The sequence below is a fragment of the Littorina saxatilis genome, unplaced genomic scaffold (assembly GCF_037325665.1).
Source record: "Littorina saxatilis isolate snail1 unplaced genomic scaffold, US_GU_Lsax_2.0 scaffold_2572, whole genome shotgun sequence".
NCBI classification, from domain to species: Eukaryota; Metazoa; Mollusca; class Gastropoda; order Littorinimorpha; family Littorinidae; genus Littorina; species Littorina saxatilis.
Window position 1 is genome coordinate 3,249 of NW_027126147.1, and position 9,468 is coordinate 12,716.

Sequence of the window (9,468 nt, forward strand, 5' to 3'; positions counted from 1 at the left end):
TAAAACAGATGCATTAGACAAAATCATACCAACTGCTATTTTCTTACTTACGAACCTTGGGAAAATAAACACTGACTTCAGTCGGGCCGGCTGAGATCTTTTTGACGTCGTTCTGAACAAACGATCGAGCACTTCAGTTTGCCATTTTAACTGGTGCTAGTTTACCCTTACAATTTAAGTAACGTTGACAACACTCATGCGTAACTTAATTGTTGCTTGATTGTCTTCTTCTTCAATGTACTGTGTTAAAGTTGAAACAGTATAGTTGGTTTGGGTATGTGTGTGGCTATTTTATGCATCCCCCCCCCTCCACACACACCCGCACACACACACCCCAAGCACACCATCATCATCATGCCAAACATCTATGCATGTATATAGTTGGGTTCAGGGTAGGTATTTGGTAACTGTAAGTAGGAGTCAAGGGACCAGTTAACATTTAGTTTGGGTCAGTTTGCACAAAAATGTAACTTACTGAGTGGAAATTGTATTTGCACTTAATTCTTTTCTTTTATCTAAAAGTAAGTATGTTATATTATTGTAAAGTAAAATCCATTAACAAACTCGCTTGATAATTTCTGTGTATTCCGTAAACTTTTGCGTTCTTTATATTTTATTGTCAATACAAAAGCCACCAACAGCATTCAGTATCAAATTCATTATGATATGCCGCCTGCATCTTAACAGGTTTATTGTTAACATTATTGACTGTTAACTCATTGTGACCGGCCATTCTTGTGTCATTGGGAACACCCAGTGTCACAGAAATTGAAGATGCATGTATGTATATGTCCCAAGTGTGTTCTATGAGAGAAAGATTATATTCAACAGCTATATATATGGGCAGAAGCGCAGAACTTTTTTTTATTACTTGCTTGAGAATGTGTAAATACTGAGAACAAAATGACATATTTTTGTGTTCAACACTTTTTAAGTAATGGTGGCACAAGATCAACAGGAGGTACCATAATTTTCATACAGAGGGTGTAAGAATTTGAAAGGATTAAAGTCAGTTAATGCAAAAATTAGCACTAAATGTGTGCTTGTGTGCATATGTGAAAAACCTGGTAATATGGTATATTTGAATACATCTCCAGTTTCAATGTACAGTGTCTGCCTATCCCAATCATTATGATGCTAAGCAAGGTGTGTGTGTTTTTTTGTTTGTTTTTTGGCTACAAGGGATGCTCTTATACTTCTTTGGAACAACTGTGCTATGTTATATGTGCTACATTTTGTGTGCTTGATTGCATCATATAAGTTGAGTATGACTTTTCTTTGAATAATGCCTTTTGGTCTTTGATAAACAAAGGGAAGGAAGCACTAGCTGCCAATGCATACATTTCATGATTTGTTTAATTAAATTCACACACCACACAAGAGAGGTAGCTTTCTCAGAAGGAGAGAAGGTCACTTTTTTCAACCAAAGCAACAAAGCGAAGACCAAAACAGAGATCAATGAACTGAATTTATAAACAAACAGAATATGAAAACAAACTTATGACTGTGATTAATGGCTTTACACTACATGGGTGGGAGTCTGAATTTTGCCTGCGACTGAACTTTTTTTTTACTGCCGGGGTCCAAGGGCCGCCTAGGCCTTGGCGGATTGCAGGGGCAGCACGCAGCCCAAAACGAATTTTAGCATTTAAGGTGAGGATTAAGTCTGGCTTTAAAACAGAAAAAATAACAAGGTTGGTTCAGGTACTCAAACCATAACATCTTGTTAATTGAAGGGATTTATGCACGTTTTTAACACCTCACATGATTACAATTATATAGATTTTTGTGTACGTCCCACCTGCATTATGTTTCATTTGATTCACTCTGAATCACTTCTGTCTTAGTAGGAAAGCTGCATGAAATTATATATGTCATTATATTGAGACAAGAAAAGACAATTCATACATCATGATGCTTGAGGAGCAATGCACACACACACTCACACCCCAGGTCAAATGCTTGTCTTTGACCCCACAGTCTCACAGGAACACCAACACAAATAAATCAGTGATGCAAATCAAAATTTTAATTCTCCCACAAAAAAACACATAAAATGTATGAGCACCAATGAACACACACACACCATTTCATTTAGTTTTATACACACAAAATGGAAAGGCAAACATCATTAGGCAAGTTTGTTGTTCACAAATACAGAGATACAAAAATTAGAAGATGGAATTCAGAAGAAATGTTCAAGGGTAAAAAAATATTTTACGGTGCACAAAGCTTTCATACCCACAATAATGACATTATTCAGGATACAGCCTCAGTTGCCTTATTGATTAAAACAAAGTACGTTACTGCTTAGTTTGTGCTGTTTGCATGAAAACGGATCGATGGCAAAGAAATCACAAAAGACTGCAAAACGTAACTTATAACACCACAATTATCACACAGCAGAGGCAAACCTTGGTAACTGGGGTCAAACGGTAACGCAAATCTCAAAAGTTACAGAAGATACTTGTTTGAACTTGACAGTCAAACACACAAAAAACTATACTTCAAGAAAATTCCAAGAAAAACAATTTGTGACATCATTATGATCACAAAGCAGAAGCAACTAGAAAATTGGGGTCAAACTGTTCAGCACTATAATGTCACAGAAAACACACTTTGAAATTGGCACACTGACCCAACAAATAGACAGCACTAATAAATTAATCACATCACAATGATCTCACAGCAGAAGCACTACTTGTAAACTGCAATCAAACTGTACAGCACATCTAAATGCCACAGTAGAACATGTCTGTTTAACACACACACACACAATTAAGAGATAGCACATAACAAATGAATCACATCTTAATGATCAGCAGAAGCACTACTTGTGAACTGGGGTCTAACTGCACAGCACTACTTAAAACTCACATTCACAGGAGAACACCTCTGTAAAAACTTGGCACACCCACACACAAAAATAAACAGACGGCACAAAAAAACCTTAAAAATTACAAAACACATCCGTTTAAACTTTGCACAAGAAACCATAAGACAGACAGCAAAAATAAATGAATCACATCTTGATGCTCAGCAGAAGCACTACTTGTGAACTGGGGTCAAACTGTACAGCACTACTTAAAACTCACATTCACAGGAGAACACCTCTGTAAAAACTTGGCACACCCACACACAAAAATAAACAGACGGCACAAATAAATTAATCACATCAAAATAATCACACAGCAAAAGCACTACTTGAAAACTGACGTCAAACTGTACAGCACAATTTAAAAATCATAAAATGCCTCTGTTTAAACTTTGCACAAGAATCCATAAGACAGACAGCAAAAATACATTAATCACATCTTGATGCTCAGCAGAAGCACTACTTGTAAACTGGCGTCAAACTGTACAGCACGACTAAAAAAATTACAAAACACATCCGTTTAAACTTTGCACAAGAAACCCAGTGCCACTATGAAACAACAACAACATGATTTTTGAAAACACATACACACATACGTTCTGGACACCCCCTGAATATGTTGATTTAAACATATATATGGAAAATGTAACAAAGTTGTGCAATGCAATAATGACACAACGCAGTGACCCCAAAATGTGACAGGGGTATCTCAAACTAGATTCATGTTGGCTATCAACTACAACTACCCTTGAAGTTTTCATAGTTACAAAGCTTAAGATTCAATAACATCTGAGATAACTTCAACGTTAAGTTTTATGAAACAAACATGACTGGCCCCCTGTGACCCCAAAACTTGACAAGGGTCAATCAAACTTAGGTCAAGTCTGGAGATGATCAAACACTAGAAGTATACAAGGTTTCAAACCTGTAGCTTCAAAAACATCTGATATAGCTTCAACGCACAAGTTTTAATCCAATGAAACGAACATGACCCCGCTGTGACCCCAAAATTTGAAGAGGGTCAACCAAACTGAGGTCACTTTGTAAGATCTTTCTTTATTTGGTGTTTTATGTCGTTGTCAACCACGAAGGTTATATCGCGACGGGGGGAGATGGGATAGAGCCACTTGTCAATTGTTTCTTGTTCACAAAAGCACAAATCAAACATTTGCTCCAGGGGCTTGCAACTTAGTACAATATATTACCTTACTGGGAGAATGCAAGTTTCCAGTACAAAGGACTTTGTAAGATCATCGAACCTTAAATTTTTCAGAGGTCTAGCTTGAAAAACAACCAAGCTAACCTCAAATGTTAAGTTTTTTGGCCGGATATATGGATTGACACATGTATATGAATTCTTAGACTCGCCAATTACTCCGGTGAGTCAATAAGAGACGATTTGGAAAGAACAACAACATGATTTTTGAAAACACATACAGTGTACACACATACGTTCTGGACACCCCCTGAATATGTGCAGAGAAAAGTCTGTGAGTGAACATCATACAGCACTAATGAACAAATTGAGAAGGAAAAAATCCCATGCAGGTGGAAGGTAGAAGACATAAATCAACACTTCCTCATCAGTCCTTGCACACAACACACACAAAATGTACATCTTCTGCCGAGACCTCAGCTCTCATCATCTCCATCCCAGCACAGTCAAAGTGGCACCAGGAGTGACATTTCTCACTCTACACCCAGTCTGCCAAATCCGGTTTTGAGCAAAATGGCATGCCGCACATGTTTTTTTCTCGAGGACGTCCATGTTGCAGAAGCCTCTGATGACTGTATTTTCTGAACATCTGGCAGTGACATTGTCGCATCACAGCCACTGGAATGTTTGCCAGCAGCGACTCAGCATTCTGCACACAAGTAAGCAACAATCATAGCAAAACAACTCATTGAGGTCTGGATATATTAAATAAAAAAAATAAAAAAACCAACAACAACAACAACAACAACAACAACAACAACAACAACAACAACAACAACAACAACAACAACAGATCAAGTGGACACTTACATAATTAACTCAGAAATACTGAGAATTCAGAGCGCAAAATGATATTTCTTTATCATATTATATATATGCTGTTGTAACTATAGTGCTTTCTACTGGAATTAAGAGAGGGTACAAGTTCTACAACTGACAGATGACACTTGTTAAGTGTTAAGATTAATCTGCATGAACAGTACAAAATGAATTAATTAAGTCCAAGCAAGACCAATGTTGTAGGAATCAAAGGAACAAGGAAGTTTGGGGGCAAATATTGAAACTAGTTATATAAATTTATTAATGAACCTAATTAGCTTTTGTCTGAAGTAACTGAATAAATGTTAAGCCATGAGTTGTCATTGTTCAGATTAATTTTAAGCAAGATTAGTGTAAAGTTATGAACACCATCTTTTATTACAATGATAGCTGAGCACTTAAAGTTAAAGAATATTCAATTAAATTGTAACTATGTCATGGTGTAACTGTAAAGTTATGAACAACAAAAGGTAATAACTTATTTTTCGGCCTGTGTTTAAGGTTTTAACTTGATTTCTGACTGGTTGTTGACATGGAAACCAAAATGTTTGACATGGATATGTTTTTGTTGCATGTCTGTGTTATTATAACTAGAGTATTACAGACAAAAGTACAGAGAATGATACGAATCATTTAAACTTTAAAGGACTGAAAATGCACGACTCTAATGGCAGGCACACAGCTCGTATTACATGGACGATTGTTTAGGAAACCTGTTACACATTGAATATCATTGATCACACATGGTTGCATAGAACTTTGAAACTGAGTTTTATTCACTGGATGGACCATAGAACATGTCATCTGATACTTTCAGTCTCAATGTCAACAGAAATTTGGCTGACAGTGAGTCAGTGACACTGACAGCCATGGAATCAAGAACAGTTGAGATAACCGTAACTCATTAACTGTACAAAAATAAACATGCGAAAAAATAAATAAAACAACATAGCGAAATACTTTCAGTCACGTTTCATAACTACGAACTTACCTCTTGTTTGCTGGGTATGCAGAGAACGTCGTTTAAGTCCAATCCTGGAAAGTTCACGAGCTGAAACTTCTTTTCACGCACCCACCACTTGAACTTCGAAGACTTCCCATCTTCAATGTGGTCCGTACGTTTTGTTTTTAGAAACAGCACAATGTTGTCATATTTCTTCTGCGTGAGCACGGTTGTATTTTCTGCGTAAGTTCCACGACAAAACTGTCCACCTCTTCCCTGTGGTCACCCATCATGGTCAAGGGCGAGAGGCAGACTGGCGATCAGACTGGCATCGCCAGTCGAAAGGAGGGCCATTTCTAGAATGAGTCGGTGCGTTTCCGGAAATGACGCGCTTTGTTGGAAATCTACTGAGGCGTGACGAAGTCCCGCGAGATTCCAACTCTGCCCCGGATTCTTACTATGCGCCCAACACACCCAAAGACCATTCTTTCAAGGGACACCGGTTTCTCCCTTGAAGGCTCCACGAGGACCCAAACCAACAAGTCCATGCGTCAACATGGTTGAGACTGAACAACATCCATAGAAAAATAATTGCCTGACAAGCATTTTTTCTCCGGCGAGTATATCTGTCATTTGCAAACACTGTTCATGCATATTCAGACTCTGATTATGTTCATGAGCGGAAGCAAGTATTTGTGGTCTTCTTTGTCAGTGCTAAAGAGAAGATCGAGGCACCTGACATGCTGTACGGAAAGAAATTCGAAGGCTTTCGCAGGAACGTCGCTAAAACGCACATGCAAGTGTGCACGTGTGAATGTGTTAACGTTTACAGAAAATCACACACTTCAGGACTCACACATGCAGACTGTGCGCGCACAAACACAACAACAACAACGACGACGACGACCTCAATAACAAAAACAACAACAAAACACAACAACATCGACGACGACCACCACCACCACCAAATCAACAACAACAACAAAAACAACTACAACTACAACAACTACAACTACAACAACAACAACAACAACAACAACAACAACTACAACAACAACAACAAGGAGAAAGAAGGAATCTACTGAAATTGTCTTATTACGCAGGTAAGTATCTTTTACGATTGGACGTGCACAAACATAAACTCTGTTGTAGTCCTGGGAAGCCGCCTAAATATGAATTTGATGACTCTGACGTCACATTGCCTCAAAGAAGGACATTCCAATGTTAAATCGATACATGACAGAATTCATGACGGTTTTCGAGAGAGAAAATGTTAGTTTTACGCCCTCACGGCAAAGCCATTATGGGCATGTTACACGGAAAAAAACCGGCTTTGTATAAACAATTTAACAAAAAAAATGCATGGGGGGGGGGGGGGGGGGGGGGGATGTAGACAGCTGGCTGCCGGCTGCTAGAGGAGACCTGAAATGGGCTACCTGACGGTTTTCGACAATTGTATCGTTCTTTAATCGTTTACCCCAGACGATGACAAGCACAACTGAATGAGTTGTTCTCGTACAACTGCCAAGTCCTGATTCGAACACGCAACCTTCTGATCTGGAGTCAGAACCAAAGGAGGGTTTCTTCTCTTTGCCTGCGCACGATTAGCCATAGCCGTAACCCCCTCAACATCAGGGAAACAGTCTGCACTCCCTGAAATCCCCGGAATGTTGCCTATGATCAAATCAGCCACAGGATCATTCAGGACGCAACAAACCATTTCTCCCGACACATAAGGTGTCTCTACCATAACTTTCGCCTGAGGATAAGTAATGACCTCCCCACCAAATGTCTTACAAGTGACGTTACCACTGACAAACTGGTCCTTTGACACCAATCCTCTACGCACTCCAGACATCGTTGAACCCGTGTCTCGAAGGACTGTACATTCACTCTCGTTGACACTACCATGTTCCAACTTCAAACTTTGCACAACTTTCTTAACTGGAGGAACGACTGGAGGAACGACCTCCCGAACAACTGCATTTCCTGACTTCCTCTCTTCTAGAAATTTAGCCATCGGACACGATTTCAACTTATGGCCGCCCAAACCACAAGCCCAGCAAGGATTTACAGGATTTATCCGTATTGGACACTCTTGACGCCAATGACCTTTTTCAGAACACAGAAAACAAGTGTCGTCCTCTCGGGGTGAACGAACTCTCTTACCATGTGCACGTCTGCGTCTACTTCTACGTGATTTATATGCACCCTCATGTGGATATGTTTGCGCGTCAGAAGTCCCATAACTCCGGTTATCACTATGCTTAGCAAAACCAGAACCAACTCGCGGTAACTCCTGATCACCTCCGTGATTATCACCATGTGCAAAAGCAGCGCCAACATAATCTTCCTGAACACAGGAACCAGCTGAGAAAATAGTAGACCCTGACTTCCGTGATAAACGGTAATTCTCGGCAGCTGTGACCATATCATCAAGTTTAACAAGACCTCTCTCTCGAATGAAAGTTGCTACGTCGGCTGATACACTTTCAAGGAATTGTTCTGCCAGAATCAAGTCTGTTAAACCATCAACATCTGTGGTTATCCCAGATAGCGCCACCCAACGATCAAACAATCGTCGCAACTCAATTCCAAAAGTTTGGAACGGTTCATTTTCGCATGGTTTACTATATCTGAGTTTTTGTCTAACATTTTCAGATGTGCACTGAAATGTCTTCAGCAAGTTCTTTTTCAAAGATTGGTATGTTAGTTCACCAGCAGCAGCAAGGCTATGGTATAGGTTTAATGCATTACCGTCTAAGAGAGCAGACAAGTACGTGATCCATCTTGTCTCTTCCCATCCCAGAGATTTTGCATGAGTTTCAAACCTGAACAAGTACGAGTCTATATCATCTTGCTGTTCCCTGAATGCAGGGAGTCTTGTGTGAGAATCCCGATCATTTTGCGGTGTACGCGACCCAGCAGTAAGTTCAGCCTGCCTAATCTCAAGTTCTCTTTGTTTTAACTGGTGTTCCATTTCTTTATCTCTTCGTCTTTCCTCAATTTCCAATGCTTTTTGTCTCTCTTCCCTTTCCAATTCTTTTTGTCTTCGACTTTCTTCCATTTCCCTTTCTTTTTGCTTTTCATCTTTTTCTCGTTTTCTCTCCAAACGATCAAAACTTTCTTTCACGTATTTCTCACGTTTCTCTGCAGCAAGACCTAAAGTCTCTGCCTGTTTAACAAACTTTTCAAAGAACGCATCATAATCATCTTCGCTCTCCATTGTGTAAGTTTTGAACTTTCAAAATCACAACAAAATATGTCCAAGTTTAGAGAAAAGTTTTGAAAAAGTTTCAAATAATAAAGCAAGTTCAAGCAATCTACTTGAAATCTGTCAAGTACCACAAAAAATCTGGCACAAGATACAATAGTCAACACAAGACTATATCCAAACACGTTTTGGCGTAAATCTTACGCAAAAATATCCAACAATTCTAATTAAAGTCAGATACCCAGTTAATGAAGTCAAAAACGAATCTTGTTTCAAAACATATATACAAGCACAAACAAAACAACAACCCCAAACCACAAATAGTAAGAAAAATTCAAAGTTCAAAGATGCAAACACAAGTAAATACTTAAGACTAATCAACAATCTAAATACTAAATCAG

The 9,468-nt window shown here is 39.0% G+C and overlaps 1 long non-coding RNA gene across 1 annotated transcript; it reads right to left on the reverse strand.

The window, feature by feature from the left end:
* Nucleotides 1-2,007: 2,007 nt before the first annotated feature.
* On the reverse strand, nt 2,008-6,324 carry LOC138954604 (uncharacterized). Its single transcript, XR_011451907.1, has 2 exons — nt 5,902-6,324; nt 2,008-4,740 (listed from the first exon to the last, which is right to left on the reverse strand). It is a non-coding gene; the product is annotated as an uncharacterized lncRNA (long non-coding RNA).
* Nucleotides 6,325-9,468: the final 3,144 nt, after the last annotated feature.